The sequence below is a fragment of the Aethalodelphis obliquidens genome, unplaced genomic scaffold, assembly GCF_003676395.1.
Source record: "Aethalodelphis obliquidens isolate GAN/ISIS:26980383/991018 unplaced genomic scaffold, ASM367639v1 scaffold49, whole genome shotgun sequence".
NCBI classification, from domain to species: domain Eukaryota; kingdom Metazoa; phylum Chordata; class Mammalia; order Artiodactyla; family Delphinidae; genus Aethalodelphis; species Aethalodelphis obliquidens.
This window is the reverse complement of record NW_020837993.1, coordinates 14,921,113-14,938,990: the sequence shown is the minus strand read 5'-3', so window position 1 is coordinate 14,938,990 and position 17,878 is coordinate 14,921,113. Positions and strand designations below refer to the sequence as shown.

General features: G+C 42.6%; 1 protein-coding gene and 1 non-coding gene across 2 annotated transcripts in view; both read right to left on the bottom strand.

The window, feature by feature from the left end:
• ATP10A (ATPase phospholipid transporting 10A (putative)) overlaps positions 1-17,878 on the bottom strand; it is a 175,285-nt gene that overhangs the window by 118,389 nt on the left and 39,018 nt on the right.
• LOC113607675 (U6 spliceosomal RNA) lies at positions 5,967-6,073 on the bottom strand. Its single transcript, XR_003428027.1, has one exon. It is a non-coding gene; the product is annotated as a U6 spliceosomal RNA (small nuclear RNA).

The window sequence follows — 17,878 nt, the reverse complement described above, 5'->3', positions numbered from 1 at the left end:
GCTCCCTCACTGAAGCTGGGGCCACGTGGATGCACTGAGTCAGAGTCTGGGACTATGGACCAGCTCCCTCTGGCAGCAGTAACAGATTACCACGAGCGAAGCTTAAAGCCACACAAATTTATCATGTTATAGTCCTGGGGGTCAGAATCCCAACATTGGCCTCACTGAGCTAAAATCTAGGTGTCAGCAGGGCCGCATCCCTTTCTGGGGGCTCCAGGGGCAAACCCGTCTCCCTGCCTTTTCCAGTTTCCAAGGCCAGCCCCCTCCTCCACCTTCAAGGCCAACGTTGCGTCAGGCCTCTCTCACTGAGCTCCAACTCTCTGGCTCTCTCCTGATTTTTTTTCTTCCACCTTAGGATCCCTGGGATTATAATGGGCCCACCTAGAAAAGCCAAGATAATCTCTTTATCTTAAGGTCATCTGATGAGCCACCTTAACTGTGCTTTTCCATGAAAATACTCCCAGGTTCTGAGTATTAGGAGGTGGACGTCTTTGGAGGACCATTATGCTGCCTAAAACAAATCATGAGCAGAAATCAGGTAAAAGTGCATTTTATATGTGAGGAGAGTGTGGCCAATATTCAGTGTGATGTGTCCTGAAGTCAGCTCCCACCTGGTGCCCTCATGGCCAAGGGACCCTTGTGAGGGGGGACGATTCCTGAAACAAGGCAAGACCCGGCCACAGGGACACATCCCCCTCTGACCCTGGACACAGCAGCCTAGGGTCTGAGGGGAGACAATGGTTCGTGGGAAGGTGGTCAGGTTGTGACTCTGTGGCCTGTGCTGGGTCCCCACTTACCATCCCTCAGGCACATCTGCCATGCAGTCCCCTAGGACCCCTGGATTACTCGTGACCTGCTGGGCACCTTCTTCCTTTCATTCACTCACTCATTCATTCATCCAGTGTCTGTTGGTTCTGCTGGGCTACATGCTAAGGAACGAGGCACGACAGGGAGCAAGGGGGCCTGTGATGCCCTCATGCCCTCTGGGCATCTGCAAGTTTCCTCTCTGCTTCTCAGACACAAGGACTGCATCACTAGAGCAACTCACCCACCATGGAGAGTTCTTTAAAGAGAGTGATGGAACCTACACAAGCAGCCCGAGCTGCTCTGCCTTAATTAGTCCGTGGGAACCAGGGTTTGGCCACTGCCGTTCTAACCCCTGGCGGGCAAAGTCCAGTCCCCATTCCCAAGGGCCCTTGTCACTAGCACCTGTTCCATAAGGATGTGACCCTCAGGTTCCGAAGTGCTGCCATCCTGCTTGTAAGGCCAAGATAGCCCACAGTGGACACACCAGCAGCACCTGCTAAACCCAACAGTGAATTCAGAAAGCCCAAGAATGAACCTCACTCAGTCTGGACCAAGCTGGGCAATTCCCAAACCTCCAGAGGCCTTGGCTTCTGCGAGCGTAGACTGGGAGCCACAGATCTGCCAGACGTGGGCTTGAGTACGCCTCAGTACCACCCACACTGCTGCTCTGTCTGCACACTGCCCTGCCACAAGATGTGTGCGAGTGGGAGGCGTGTGTGTGTGGTGTATGCACATGAGTGTGTGCGGTATGTCTGTAGGTGTGGGGGGGTGCACACACGTACACATGGATGGGTACACACAGATATACACATCAAGGACAACTGACACACGTGGAGGTCAAGTAGAAAGAGCCTGAGATCTAAAAAGATAGACATGTTCAATCAGCCTCCGGCATCCACTTAGTGTGCCTGGATAAGCCACCTAACTACTAGGAACATGAACGTAAGTCATCTTGTCTGGAAAACGTGGCTAATGACACAGGCGAGTCACCTCTCAGAACTGTCCTGGGAATCAAACCAATTTTATCCAGCATGCACCTTTGAATATTAAATATATAGAGTCAAATAAATGTTTGTTAAACAGCTGAATGAATAATATTAGGTGGTATTTCCTTTAGAAGTATAAAATATTATAAAAATATCAGGAATTTTAAGTATTGGCTTTTTAGATTTGCTCAAATTGTAATACATCCTGGGTTTGGAAAACAGAAAGGTGGGAATGGAGGAAAAGTTAAAACCCTCTTTTGAAATCTTATAAGGCACACGCAGGAGGTGTGGCAAGCTAATGGTGATGCGGGAGAAGGTTCTGAGAGAACCAACCTCCACATCTACACACAGGCCCACAGGACCCTGCTGGATACCCGCTCAGCGATGCCTCTCCAGCTAGTTTAGAATGACTGGTTGAGTCCCTAGGACCCACAGGGCAGATGGAATCCACCAGGCCCAGCACACACTGGCCTCAGGGCCCCTGCTTTACCACCTTGAGTTCCTCCTGCTGTACAAGGGTCCGGATCCAGGAAAAGAGAGGCTGCCTCATTAAGAAACAGAAAGTCTTTTATCATAATCAATGTTTCAATAGTAGCATTCACCAAAAAGTGGGCCCACCCCCTGCATCACACTTAATACATATTTTTGTGCTATGTTTGAGTTCGAACAGCTGGCTATTTACAGATTTTGACTGGAAAATAATGCATGAACATGTAAGAAAGTTCCAGATAAAAGTCGAAGTCTTGTAGCTCAACACCCGTGGGTTGTGTCCACTCTAGCACCACCTGGGCCCACAGGTTGGAGGCTTATGTGTCCCTTCTAGGGGCAGAACACAAGGAAATTCTAAATCCATGGGTTCAAAAAGGAAGGCTGGACTATTTTCCTTCCCAAAACTCACCTAGTTCTAGGAATTGGCAAACATTTCATAATTTGCTTCATGAAAACAAGTTTCTACCTTTACTAAAAAGAAAATGTGAAATTCCCATAATTCCCAGAGTCTGGAGGAAAAGGTATTTCAGAATCAAAGATGAAAAGCACATCTGCTAGTTATTTCGAATAGTCTTCCCAAGACATTTATCTTAATTCTTAGAAAAGCCCCTTATATTGCTTTGAGAAGAAGCAACTGCAAACTGCTAAACATAACTGTCTTCTAATTAATACAGAAGAAACAGCCGCCCTGACACACCTTCTGCTCTCCCTCCACCATGAATGCTCCCTGACCCCAAAGCAGGAGAAATTAAGGGCAGGCATGTGTTTTCTCCAGTGCATCTAAATGGCCCAGTTCTGACCACAGCCTACCCTTCAAGGCACCCATGTCTCCATCACACAGACTGCCTCCACCTCAGCTGGGAGCTCAGCTTTTCAGGAGCAACAAAAGACGGGCAAAGGAGAAGTGCTCAGGACTTTCAAAGAACGGCCACCTTGGGTGTGAGATCAGGAAGACACCCTTCACTCATTTCTTCATGCGGTGGAATCTTCACATATTTCAAGAATCAGCCTGAATGCCATCTTCTCTCCTCCGCTGAGCGCCTCTGAACGCTCAAGGGGACCAGATGCCCAGGCTCTGAGCACCTTCACCAGGGAGGGTGGGCAGGCAGCCTGCCCGCAGGCCTCCTCACCCACTCCACCAGGCCACACGCACAGGGTGCACACTGGCCTTCAGGCCGCCCATCCCCTCACCCTGCCCGTGGCCCGGCCTCCCACAGGTCAAGCTGGCTTTGCTGGCTGAATGGATGAATGCTTTGAGATTCTGGCGATGGTCAAACATTCCTTGTAGGGTGATGGTTTTAAATGAAGTCCTAATTAACCAAATATTTTAAAGAGAAAAACACTTTCGTTGGTGCCAGTTGGGACTCTGAAATGATGTCCTCACAAATTTTCTAACTATAGTGGAAGTGAAGGTAAAAAGTTCGACTGGGGCTTCCCTGGTGGCGCAGTGGTTGAGAGTCCGCCTGCCGATGCAGGGGACATGGGTCTGTGCCCCAGTCCTGGAAGATCCCACATGCCGCGGAGCGGCTAGGCCCGTGAGCCATGGCCGCTGAGCCTGCGTGTCCGGAGCCTGTGCTCCGCAACGGGAGAGGACACAACAGTGAGAGGCCCGCATACTGCAAAAAAAAAAAAGTTTGACTGAATGATTTCTTTGAGGAAGATCACAGTAGAACATACCAGTAAGAAAAAAGGCAGTAAGTAATCACCATTTAAGTAATATTGAAAGTTAAATGTGTCCTATTTACTTTCACAAGTGCCAAATATATCAGCAGGCTGAAAGCACACAGCCCCCAATTTAACTGTTGGTTCCCATGCTGTACTACACAACAAGGCCCTTCATTTCACAGTATGAAAATAACACCACCATGAGTCACCACTGGGTAGCAAAGTTACTTCCCAGTTCTAGGGTTTGTTCTCACTGTTGCATTTGCTTTCTTCAAGGTCTCACTATGGCCTTACTGTGCTAGGGGAATATTGGATGAAGCAGCTAGGCATAAATTAATGGTTAAATGAGCAAAAATGGATGACAGGTTTCCCCCACTATCCAAAAGCAGAGTGTTTCTATGAAACTTTTCCTGACCTGAAATGGCATAAATGAAGAAGCAATTACCTTACAACACATCTGGCAAGGGATGCACAAAAATAAATCTAGATAAAGCACAGATGCTCACACAGTTCAAAGCTACTTGATACAGAGATGCTGAGTGTGGTTCCCAGAGAAAGAGCTTGGTGGTGTCACTCTTTGAGGTGTGCATTGCCTCTATTGCCGCTCGCTGCAAAACAAACGCTATTTTTGCTTTTTGCCTTTTTTCATAAAAGCAAAAATCCTCTTTGGATTTCTTTTGGTTAGCAAAAGTGAACGCAAAAAAATAAATAAATAAAAGTAAAAACAAAGTGGCATAAACTGAACTTTCGAAAAGTAGGGGATACCTATACTTCAGCACAATTTATCGATCAACTCTCATCAAAACACTCTCCCGTTTGTCTCCTGTTTCCCAGGTGAGAAAGCGGTTTGTATAAGGAACTAGTGATTCACAACTCATGTATTTTTATGCCAGTATTTTCCCCCATCAGGTGACCAGCCTGGATCTATAATACTTTTATGCCAAATGCTGTCTATTCTTTGGGGGAACTTAGAAGAAGTTTCTTGGAGAAGGTGGAGTTTGGCTTTAGGATTAAAGGCTGGGGGGATCCACACGCACTAACATCAGCACAGGCTTTCCTGGGTTTCAGGAAGATGGTCACAGTTGGGAGGATGTGATGTGCTCACTGACTGGCCGTGAGACGGGGGTATGCAGAGAGGCCACAAGTGGGCAATAAGGTCCTTACAGGAGACGGCCCATATGGTGGGGAGGGGAGACATGATGGCTGCACGGGAGGATTCCTGCTTGTGTTCTCTGAAGCCCGAGCCCTGCAGAAGCTTCCAGCACTGAGACAGTCTGCACTCTAAGTAAGAGCACCCTGGGAGGCCCCAGATGGGAGGGTGGGAGGCAGGGAGGTGGGACCACCCCCCAAAAGAACCCAGCTGAGTGTGGGATGGTGGGGGCCACATGTCACAGTGGAGGAATCCCCAAGAGATGGGATACAGGAGGGAGCCTGTAAGGCCCATACCTCCCACAAAGAGTCTAGTGGGAGCAGGGTGGGAGTGACGAGCCATGAACTAAGGGCACCAGGGACAATTACTGATGGCAGAGTGATGGAGGACACACATTTCACTTTGACTTTCTCAAAATTATGGTGTTTCTCTTAAAACTAAAGACGAGAAAAATCAAATGAGCAACCAACCTTAAGAACTCCATCCACTTCACCACAAATTTGCTGTGAGCTAACAAAGGCACATTTATATAAAGATGGCTGTTTTTTTGTGTTTTTTTTTGGTAAAGTCTATCTTCAAGGTAACATGTAATTAAATTTTTGCTTTCAGAAATTTTTATTTGTGCTCATTTTCCTTTCCTTCTTGGGAAAACCTCAAACTCACTCATAGTTACATAGATGCACCATGTGCCTGAGAACAGTGCTCATCACCCTGGATACGCCGAGAGGCGGGAAGATGTTTCCATGACCACCGTTCATCTTTGGTCTAGCAGCACACAGTAATTTTTTTTTTAACATCTTTATTGGAGTATAATTGCTTTACAATGGTGTGTTAGTTTCTGCTTTATAACAAAGTGAATCAGTTATACAAAAAGTATGGAACGCTTCACGAATTTGCGTGTCATCCTAGCACAGTGGCCATGCTAATCTTCTCTGTATCGTTCCAATTTTAGTATATGTGCTGCTGAAGCGAGCACAGCACACGGTAATTTAAGCATGAGGACTTGTTGCTAAAAATCCTGAAGTAGAAACAAGAAGGGGATGGAAGATACTTTGCCCTCTTTCCCATGGCCTGTATTCTCAGTTCTGCCGTCGCAGAACTGGGTGGTAGATCCCATCTGGCGGCCGATACAGAAGTGGTCTGCCTTGGGGTCACCCACGCTGCAGACTATATGCACTTCAGGTAGATCTAGGACGTGTATGGTAAACCACCTGACATAAGAAATTAATTACAAGAATTTTTTTTCCAAAAATGACAATGTGCATTTTAGAATCTAGTTTTCAAAGTCAGGGTCTTCAACTAGAGATGAAGGCTTGATGGCAGTTTCCCCATCACTTAATGCGAACTCCCTGTGATCCATGTAAGTGTTACAGAGTAGGGGCTGAGAAATGAGGAGGCCAAAGCAGGAAAACTATCCCCGAACTCCTCATCTCCTGCAAACCTTCTAATAAGACCTGCTGCCGAAAGCCCAAGGGCCTGGTTCAAGTTTCCTTAACTTTCCTGTCCGCGGTTACCTGACGGTACAGCAGCGGGGTTGCCAGGAGACGGGGTGCAGGGATGAAGGCGTGGATGAATTACCAAACGGACGATTTGAGCCTGATGTGTCTGCACTGCTTAGAATTCAAAGCTGCTGGTAGGCAGTTCAAGAGCAAGCCAATCCTCTCACCTGCATATTTTAGGGTTCCTTTAAATATTAAGATGTTCTGGGAAATACACATCTATACTTGTTTGTTTTCAAAGTGTAACAATGCCCACAGAGCTCTGGGCACACAGACTGTTTTGCAACTTAAATATATACGATGAAACTATGATTCTATGTCCACAGGGCTTTACCTCCTACCTGCCTACAACAAGCAATGTTTGTACCACAGTCTGAAAACAGAGCAAACAGTCCTGGCCAGGACTTACGAGACGAGGTCTCCCAGGTCTGATGGAAAAGGCTTCCACAGAAAGTACCACTACTGGGATCCAGGGGGTGATCACTGGGTGGCCAGAAATTCATCTGCAAAGCCAGGGAGGTGAGGTATGCAAAGACGCACCATAATTATGCCTAGAAGCCAAGTGTAGCACAGCCTTCCCTTTAACTATACAGCCTGACAGAAGCAGAGAACTAACTGCCCTGATCTGGAGTCAGAACAAGTCTCCTAGCCATGACAACAGTGTGTGTTTAAATGAGGTGGAGGACATGTGTCATCCAGCAGGGGTCACAGGTGACCTGACACCACCTTAGCAGAAATTTCTCTTCACTTCACTAATTACAACCCATTAACAGCCTTAAGCCACCAGACAATGGGGTCCAGTGAGCATAGGTCCCAGAGGGGTCAGTGTGGGTGGAACACAGGAGGCGGGGAAGGCCAGCATCAGGGACACTGCAGGAGCCCAGAAGAGAGCTGCCGGGATGTCCCAGGCAGACGTGGATCACTCGGGCTCTTGCAGGCTCTCTACAGATACAGAGCTGGGTGATTAAGAGGAAGAAGGCCAGAGGCAAACTTTGCTGACTGGCCAGTTCCTGGCCACAGAGAGAGGGAAGCATCCCACCAAGACATACAGCAGAGTTGGGAAAAGAAAGGAGAGGAAAAAACTAAGAGAAACAGGAGATGAAGACAGAGAGGGAAGAGAGAGGAGAAAGACAAGCAGGGCCTGGTCGTTTACAAGAAAAAAAATTTACAAGAAAAAAATTAAAAAGCACTAGTGAGATTGTGGGGAGGAAAAGCTTCAGGGACCCAGAAACATCACAAGTGTCAGGGACACAGGGACAGTGTACATGGGTCATCGGACACACGGGGACCGACATCACACCTAATCCAGCTGTACCACAGCTCACTCCACCAGTCACTGTGTCTCCCCAGGCCCAGTCCCACTGCTCTCCACTCTGTGAGGCCGGGGAAACTGAGGCACGGGCTGGAAGATGCCAGCCGGCAGAGTGCACGGTATCATGCAGGACCTGGAGCGATGGTGATGCTTGCTCAGTGCCTGGTCCATGTTTCTCCCCACCCAGCTCCTCTGAAGTGGAAACAATTTATCAGGAGACATAGAGAACATTTACAGGAGCAAAGATGACAGCTGTAGTGCCTGCCTGGCCCACTAAGAAACTGACGCCTAGGAGTTAGTTGTTTTTTTGTTTGTTTGTCTTTTAAACAGTTTCCTTAGTTTCTGACTATCCTCTGATAAAAAGCACAGTGTCAATCACACTTTAAAAATAAGTCAGGAAACAGGAACCTCACTCAGATTCTTACCGTGTTAAAGAACACTTCTGTACTTTGGATATCATGCCCTGTGCTGAGTACAAAGCTCGATTTGTTTCTGCTTTGTAATGTAGAGTGTTATGTTCTACCACTGCTACACAATCACTTTGAGGAAACATTACTATAAAAATAAATAAGTTTCTTTTTTCATTCAAAGCGAGGGAAAATAACAAGGACGCCCTAAGCACACCCACAAACCTTTTCCAAGAACACTTGTATTTGTCCCTGGGCTGGCAAGAATGTTTTGCTGATGATATCAAAGTCCTTTAATTTATCTACGATCAATCACACTTAAACAGTGAGGAAAAAATACTCATTCTGTTCCACTTTAAATTAAAACAAGCTATTTTTTGGGTACTAGGCTGTCTTTATTTTTCTTTGAACACAGGGGAATACGCTACTCTGAGACCTGGCTGTGGAAGGGCAGCAAAACACACTATTAATCTCTGAGTTGGAGTATTAAAAAAGACAAAGTATAATTCCATTTTCAAAACTGATCACCAACTTCCACTTCTGACCAAGTGGAATATACAGGATTTACTCTCCACTTTGAAACAAGTAAGAAGCTGGGACAAAATACATTTTAAAAAATGGTTTGCAGGACTTCCCTGGTGGTGCAGTGGTTAAGAATCCACCTGCCAATGCAGGAGCCACAGGTTCAAGCCCTGGTCTGGGAAGATCCCACATGCCACAGAGCAACTAAGCCCGTGCGCCACAACTACTTAAGTCCACGTGCCTAGAGCCCGTGCTTCGCAAGAAGAGAAGCCACAACAATGAGGAGCCCGCCACTGCAACGAAGAGTAGCCCCCACTCACCGCAACTAGAGAAAGCCTATGCACAGCAACAAAGACCCAATGCAGCCAAAAATAAATAAGTAAATAAATTTTTTAAAAAATGGTTTTCAGACACTGGACAGCAGGAAGCTGTGAGAGTGGAGCAATTGAGGTGAGCCCCACACTTGCTCTGCTTTATTGTCTGAAGGGTCTCAGGCTGCAGACAGGATGGGGAACCAGGCAGAGCCCTCAGTCTCCCCAAGCCGGTGGGGGAGAGAGCTGAGGGTCCAGGGAGACCAAGGCCGCTGCAGTTTGCGGGGCAGGGTGCCAAAAAGGGAGAGCTGCCCAGAGAGGCCAGCTGCTCTGGAGACCAACCGAGGGGCCCCTGAGCAAACAACCCAAGGCCAGGGAAAGAACCACCTGAAAAAAAGCAAAGGAAAGATCTCTGAATTTCCCAGTGGTCCAGGAATAGTCTTTGCTGTCACCAGCTAGAGTAGTAAGTTTCTTAGTTCAAAGTGTACAGAAGTGTCCAACAGCTTATAAAGTAAAATTCATAACACTTGGCCTGGTGATAAAAAACCACAGGCATGCAAAGAAGAAGAAAGGTAATCAAGAAAATAAAAATCAAGCAATACAAACAGATGCAGAAATGATACAGATGACAGAATGAGTAGGGCACTAACATAGTTGTGACAACTATAATCTGTGTGTTCAAGAAACTAGAGGAAAGATGAAATTGTTAAGTAGACATATGGAAGAGATTTAAAAAATAAAGACCCAAATCAAACTTCTAGAGTTGAAAACTACAAAGTCTGAGATGAAAAACCCACTGGATGAGATTAACGGCAGATTAGACATCTTAAAAGAAAAAAATTAATGAACTTGAAGACACAGAAATAGAAACTATCCAATATGAAAAATAGATTTAAAAAAAAGATGGGAGGGTATAAAAAGAACATCCGTAAGCTCTGGGACAACTTCTAGTAGGCTAATACATCTGAAATAGAGTCGGGGGGTGGGTGGGGGAGCAGAGAAAAATGGATGAAGAAATAATGACCAAAAATTTTCCAAATTTGATGAAAACTATAAATCACAGATTCAAAACACTCAATAAATCCCAAGTACAAGACAAGAAGAAAACGACACCCCAGGCAAATCATATTCAAACTGCTTAAAAATCAATGACAGAGAATCATAAAAACAGAGAAAAAATACATTACATACAGAGAAGCAAAGACAAGAATGATAAACTTGTCATTGGAAACACCAAAGCAAAAAAGACAGTGAAGCAACACCTTCAAAGTATTGAAAGAAAAAACTGTCCACCTATAATTCTACACCCAGTGAAAACATATTTTGAAAACAAAAAAGAAATAAAGACTTCTTCAGACCTAGAAAAATGGAAAGAATTCATCCCGGGTAGACCTGTACTCTGGGAAAGGAAATGGAAACCCTTCGGGCAGAAGGAACGTCACAGCAGGTGGAAATCTGCTTGCACAGAAGTGATGACAGGCACCAGAAACGATGCCCATCACCTGGTGTCAGTAATGACGTCTGCAGATCAACGCCTTTGGGTCTGCAGTCCAAATCCTCACTTGCCCTTTTCCTCAGGACCACCCGTGCCAACCCGGGCCTCATTTTCCTGCGATTTTTTTAAGTTGCTCTGGAAAATACATGTTTCCTTGTGATCCCTGAGGTTTCCACATCTTCAAGCTGGGCAGAAGGGAGTCTGTTACTTCAAAATATAAACGAATAAGCCTTCTTAAATTTCAATTAGGCCACTTTGGATTTCCCTTAAAACTATTTCTGGTTTGGGAACTTATTTTGTGTACAAAAAAGAGGAAATTCTTTTGCATTTCCATTTTTGGGGACAGATAGAAGATAAAGGCAGAGCCAGCCATATTAACCTGGTATTGTGAAGTTTGTCAGAGTCTGGGACCAATGTTCAAAAATTAATAGGAAAATGCACAAGTATCTGCACTATTTGTGTAAGGTGTATACCTCCCAAATACAAAATATCCATTTGGCTTGTGAAGAATATGTATGTAAGAAGGTTCTCTCAAGAAGCTAGAACATCCTTTCAAGAAAAAAGATATTACAGTTAAATGTTTTGCTGTTTGCTAAAATCAATCTGATTAAATTGAACTCTCTCCACCCCCTCACCCTCTACCAAGTTGACATCAAACCATTGAGCACTCAGAAGTTAAATTCCATAAAACACAAGCAGCTGTGCTCCATCAAAACAAAAACAAAAATTGACACAAATAGCTATTCACTTAACCCAATTAGTTGAGGTTATTGATCAGTTGAGATTATCAATACTCAAAATGATTAACGTAACCTCATATTCTAAACCAGGAGAAATCTGTGTGGCATTCTAGGGAGGGGACCCAGGGGAGGTGACAGGAGAACCAGAAAGCTGCAGCCACAGATCGGCTACTTGCACACTTAGGCCTGTTTTCTCATTTCATAACAGCATTGATTCCTCGTTGCATAAAGGAAGGATTGTGGCTCTGCAACCTCTCAAGGTTCTACTTTGGACACTTGTTAAATAGTATCTACAGAGTCAATGGCGGGCCTGTTCCATGGGAGTGTCAAGGTCTCAAACCAGTGGTCCACAATAACCTCTGCCTTCAGAGTTCAGAAAAAGAGACTTATAAAAAGACATTTATAAAAATCTTGATGTCTACTTTGTTGTGAAACTCAGTCAGCACTGCAACTGCACAGGAACAAGGGGCATGTCTTGGGGCCAGGCTGGCCTCTGCAGCATAGTATCGTCCATCATGGGGTCTTGGTGCCTGCACAGCCTGACACCTCGGGGGGACACACCCTTCTCCCAGACGCTCCCCTCAGCCCCTCCCAACAGCTCCTCTCACTCCCAGGAGTGGCCAGGCAGGAAGAAGATGAAAACTTAAATGCACCAACTTTGTTATCTATTAGCAGATGGTCTTAACATTGCAGACGGCAAAGAAGCTTAGAGCTCACCTCTTCCAACTCTCACCCGACACACCAGGTCACCTCTCCTGGTTATTACAGGACACGGGCTAAAACCAAACTCAGGAATAAATTCTGCAAACATCCTTTATTAAGCTTATTGTAATGATTAGATTCCACACATGTGAAACGTGGCTTTTTCCAAGAAAATGATATTACGTTGGAAATGTTAAAAACAAAAGACTGGTTTTATTTATTAGCCATTTTCGAGGAAATGTTAACTTTACCAAGGAACTAGCTTCCACTCTTAGGATGATACATTTTGCTTTACACAGGCTATTATTACCTTGTGTTTTAAATTGATGGGTCAATTCAGTTCCAAGTCTTGCAAATGAATGGAAATTTTGCCTTTCCAATTCTAGGCTGATAATCTGAGGGTTACTCTGACAATTGTGTCTTATGGAAGGAATTTTAAGATAAGAAGGAAAACTACGTAAATCTTTTTTAAACCAGAAATTTCCATCATAGGGGATCTTATGATGGAAGACTTAAAATATTTCTAAAAGTGAGATATACCTGTTCCTTTATTATCAATAATAGTTAACATTTATAATTTAAAATGTTTGAAGTTAGTGAACAGAACTTGCAGGGCAATAAAACTTATGATGAATAAAATGACTGATCTTATGTTGCTTTTCTGGTTTTGCTTTTAAATCAAAAGTGGGAAAATATGAAAAACCAAATGAACTCAAAATTTTTCCTTTCTGTGCCTAAAGAATATAATTGGTTTTATGTAAGGCAAAAATCCAGATTTCTGTTAATGATGGGCACAGTAAAAATAAATGAAATACAGAATTTTCTTAAAAAATATGTTTTTTAAGAGTATACATTGGTTTGATATTTTCAAAAATATTGCTATGCTTTTAATATCTCTTTAAAAGGTAACTGTCAACCATGCCACAGATTTGGTTACTTCTCTCCCTAACCTGCTACGTCAAATACTATGCTACACAGTTCTGAGATAATATGACATTACGAAAAAATTTTAAGTGAGAAAAACTGATTTTTTTGTCTTATCTGTATGAATTTTTGAGGTGTGACCTATCTGCAAAGTGAAAAGATCTAAGATCTCCACATTTAGAGTATTATTCTCATTAAGAGTAGAAAAGCCTACTATAAGAATGGGTGTGAGGGCTTCCCTGGTGGTGCAGTGGTTGAGAGTCCGCCTGCTGATGCAGGGGACACGGGTTCGTGCCCCGGTCTGGGAAGATTCCACATGCTGCGGAACGGCTGGGCCCGTGAGCCATGGCCGCTGAGCCTGCGCTCCGCAACGGGAGAAGCCACAACAGTGAGAGGCCCGCGTACCGCAAAAAAAAAAAAAAAAAAGGAGAATGGGTGTGAGAATTTCTGTTATAGCTTACTCTGGGCTACAAAAGGTGTGGGTCCCACCCTAGAATTTGATCATCTGTAGGAAAAACATTCTGCTCTAATTTTACAATCTACTAGTCTATGTAATCTATTTATAATGCAATTCTCCCTCTCTCTCTTTTTTTTTTATTGCAGTACACGGGCCTCTCACTGTTGTGGCCGCTCCCGTTGCAGAGCACAGGCTCCGGACGCACAGGCTCAGCGGCCATGGCTCACGGGCCTAGCAGCTCCGCGGTATGTGGGATCTTCCCGGACCGGAACACGAACCTGTGTCCCCTGCATCAGCAGGCGGACTCTCAACCACTGCGCCACCAGGGAAGCCCTCTCCCTCTCTCTTTTAACAAACAATGCAGTCCATAACCCACTAGAAGGTAAACCCTTATTTAAATAGATCAGTTTAATAGATCAATTTCCAACTTTGATTGCATGAAGACTATGAAAATACTATTCATTTTGGGAAATGAAAGTTCACATAACATACTTAATCTTACAAAAGTGTCTAAAAATGATGTATAAAATCATTTACTTCATAAGAAAAACTGCCCAAATGCACACACACTACCAGCTCTTTCTTTTCTCCAAACTCTCTAGTCCACCCAGATCATAGCCAGGAGGACACTGGTCACCTCCACGGTTCAACTATCAGTTCATCTCTTCATAGATGGAAATCCAGGTGGGTGCACATTATTTGACCTTCCCAGGGTCAGAGTTCTTATCTCTACAATGGGAACAAGACCAAATACGGCTCTTTAGAAGAAGGGTGCTAAAGAATTTGAAAGGTTATTTTTCGTAATTAAATGTAGAATGCTACGATGATGATAAAGTTCTACTTGTACATTCCTTTAGATGGAATATCTAATGTATTCATTTTTGTTTTTCACTATAAATTAGTTTTAATATTCTAGTAAACTGATTTTTCATTGAATTTGCTTGAAACAACTGGAAGATTAATTTACAAACACAAAAAGCCACCTAAAAAAGCATAATTAACCTATACCATTATTTATTTGATCTTAGGTTCCATTAAAATGAACCTTAGGGATAATTTTACATTGCTAATTTATTTTTATGCAAACAATATATAAAAATAAAAGTGTTTGTTCATTATGGGATACATTTAAAGCAAACTGAAACCAAATGAAATTTTAATGTGGGGAAATATAGGACAAACATTAATATATTTATTAATAATTTTTTATTAATAAATAATTTTTAAGACAGTAAATTAATATTAAACAAATATTTTTAAACAAAAGACACTAAAGGAATAGCTCATACTATAGTGGTAAATATAAGTGGTAAATATAGTGGTAAATATAAATATATTCACATATAGATGAATATAAGTATGATAGAACTATCATGATATGATCATAATCAAAAACTTCAATGAAAGAGCCACATGCAGTTGAACAGCATACTTCTACATCTGTAATCACTAGCTCAAAAATCTGGGGGAGGGAGCTTGTCCAAGGAAGGCAGACCATTCACAACAGCACAAAAATTACAAATGTAAAGAAATAAATTTAAAAATTACTGTGCAGAATCTTTATGAAGGAAATGGCAGTGCTTTCTGAACAGCTTAAAAGGAAAACCTGGCTAATATGAGGACAACCATGGTCCTAAATGGAAACACGCTACACCATACTGATGTTGATTCTCCTTCTATCAGAGCAAGCCCAACCAAAACTCCACAGGGACATTTTTGGTGACATTTTTTCAACCCATTTATATTGGCTTGAAAATATTTCTAATATTTACATGGAAAAATAAATGGGTGAAAATACCTAAGAAAACAGTGGAGTGATTTTTCACCACCACATGTTAAAATGTTTATAAATGTGCAAAGGAATATGCAGGGTAAGACTGGTGGTCTGGAGTAAAAAAATGAAAAAAATGAATACAATGAAAGTAGGATTTTAAATTGGTGAGGAAAAAAAATTCAACAAATTCTTCTTGGAAAATTTATTATATGAAGGGAAAAACATACTTTCTACCCTCACAAAATACACTGTAAAATGTTTGAGAGAAATTAAAACAAAATCATAAGGAAAACAAAAATGAATGTAAATGACTATTTGATATTTCAGGGTTTGGAAGAACTTTATAAGTTAAAACGTATAAAAAACTAAAGATTGATTGATATGACTATATGAGTTTTCAACTTTTATGTGTCAAAAAACACTCAACAAAACTGAAAGTAATGATTCAGTGGGAAAAGTACCTGCAACATATATGCTAGATAAAAATTAATATACATGATGGTATATGTCTATATATCTTATAAATTTAATGAAAAGTAAACAATTATTTTTTTAAACTGGGGAAAAACAGGTGATTCAAAAGGAAACATATAGCTAGTAACACTAAGGAAATAATGTTCAATCTTACCATCAAAGAGACACAAATTGAAAATAAGAAGATGCCATTTTTGTCTGCCTTTAGGCAAAGACTAAAAATAAGCTGGGGGCCAATGTCAGTGAGGTGGGGGACCTCTGAAACTGGCACCCAGCTTATTTTTGACACTGACAATTGGGGCATCTATATTGGAAAGGCTTTTTCTTTCAGATTTCAGGAGCCCTGTAGGAATACGTCCAGCAAAAACAACAAGATTGCACAAGGATCGTATAGGAATGCATAACCCGTTAAAAAATTCATGAACAATGAAGTAAATGGTAACAATAATTAGAGCAGAAGCTTTGTAGTCTTTAAAAATCATATTTTTGCAGAATATTTCATGATACATAAAACATAATAACAAGGCAACAAACACGGAATACAAAACTATAAGTACATGAAGACGGTAAAAGTCTATGAATGACAGGAAGGGTTGCACATGATTGGTATTTACTTCTTTCTGAATTACTACATGTTCCAAATGATCTATAGTAAACATGTATACATTTTAAAAACATAATATTTATGTATATATGCATTAAATATGTATTATTATGTATTTATGTATTCATTTGCTATTTATTTAAGTATGTACATATTTGTAAATAACATATATTGTGTGGTGCTAAGCTTCTAAAAATACTAATGATTAATGATAAAATTAATGCTATGTCATAATCTATGTTTGTTTCAGTATTACATGCAAATTTAGCCTGGCTATGTAACTTTTGGACTTTATTATCTGACCCACGCTTTGTCCTCCTACCCCTGCTGACCAGGAACATCACAAGGACCCAATGTGCCTTTATGCATCTCACAACAAGGCTAGGAGGTAGGTAATACTCCCATTTTACAGAGAAATACAGGCTTCAAGCATCATGCCCAAATTCACATAACTAGCATCTAAGCACAGCTGGAGCCAAAACACAGGTCTGTCTCACTCCATAAGCATATTAAGTCTTGTTCTCTCTCTCTCAGAACCTACAGCTTAGAAAATAATGTCAATAGGGAAAATTATCTTACATATAAGATATATGTATATCTTACATATATCTTACATATAACAATTTCTCGTCACCTTTTATATCTTATACAAAGCAGTGTATTGCCAATTCATAGCTGAATCAATGTTTGAATGTTTAACTGTGGTAAACAGTTCAGGTAAACTGAATTGCTAATTCCAACCTAACGTAAAAACAAATCTAGATTCCTACGCAAGGTCTTTCTTACACTAGATTTTCTATCTAAAGTTGCAAATCCACCTTCATTAAGTTATGAACCATTTAACCTAAATAAGAAATCTTGATGCCTCTACAATGTGCAAACTTTCAGAAGTTAACCAAATATTTAAAGAAACTCATTTTTTACATATTCTAGTAGACTTTAAAGTTTACAAACCTCAAGAGTGAAAGAGGGGCTTCACTGGTGGCGCTGTGGTTAAGAATCGGCCTGCCAATGCAGGGGACACGGGTTCGGGCCCTGGTCCGGGAAGATCCCACATGCCGCCGAGCAACTCAGCCTGTACACCACAACTACTGAAGCCCACGGACCACAACTACTGAAGCCCACGCACAGCAACAAAGAGTAGCCCCTGCTCGCCACAACTAGAGAAAGGCCACACGCAGCAACGAAGACCCAACACAGCCAAAGATAAATAAATAAAATAGGGATTTCCCTGGTGGTGCAGTGGTTAAGAATCTGCCTGCCAATGCAAGGGACACATTGGTTCGAGCCCTGGTCCGGGAAGATCTCACATGCCACGGAGCAACTAAGCCCATGTGCCACAACTACTGAGCCTGCACTCTAGAGCCTGCAAGCCACAACTAATGAGCCCCATGCCACAACTACTGAAGCCCACGCACCTAGAGCCCATGCTCTACAACAAGAGAAGCCACCACAATTAGAAGCCCGCGCACTGCAATGAAGAGGAGCCCCCGCTCGCCGCAACTAGAGAAAGCCCACACGTAGCAACAAAGACCCAACGCAGGGCTTCCCTGGTGGCGC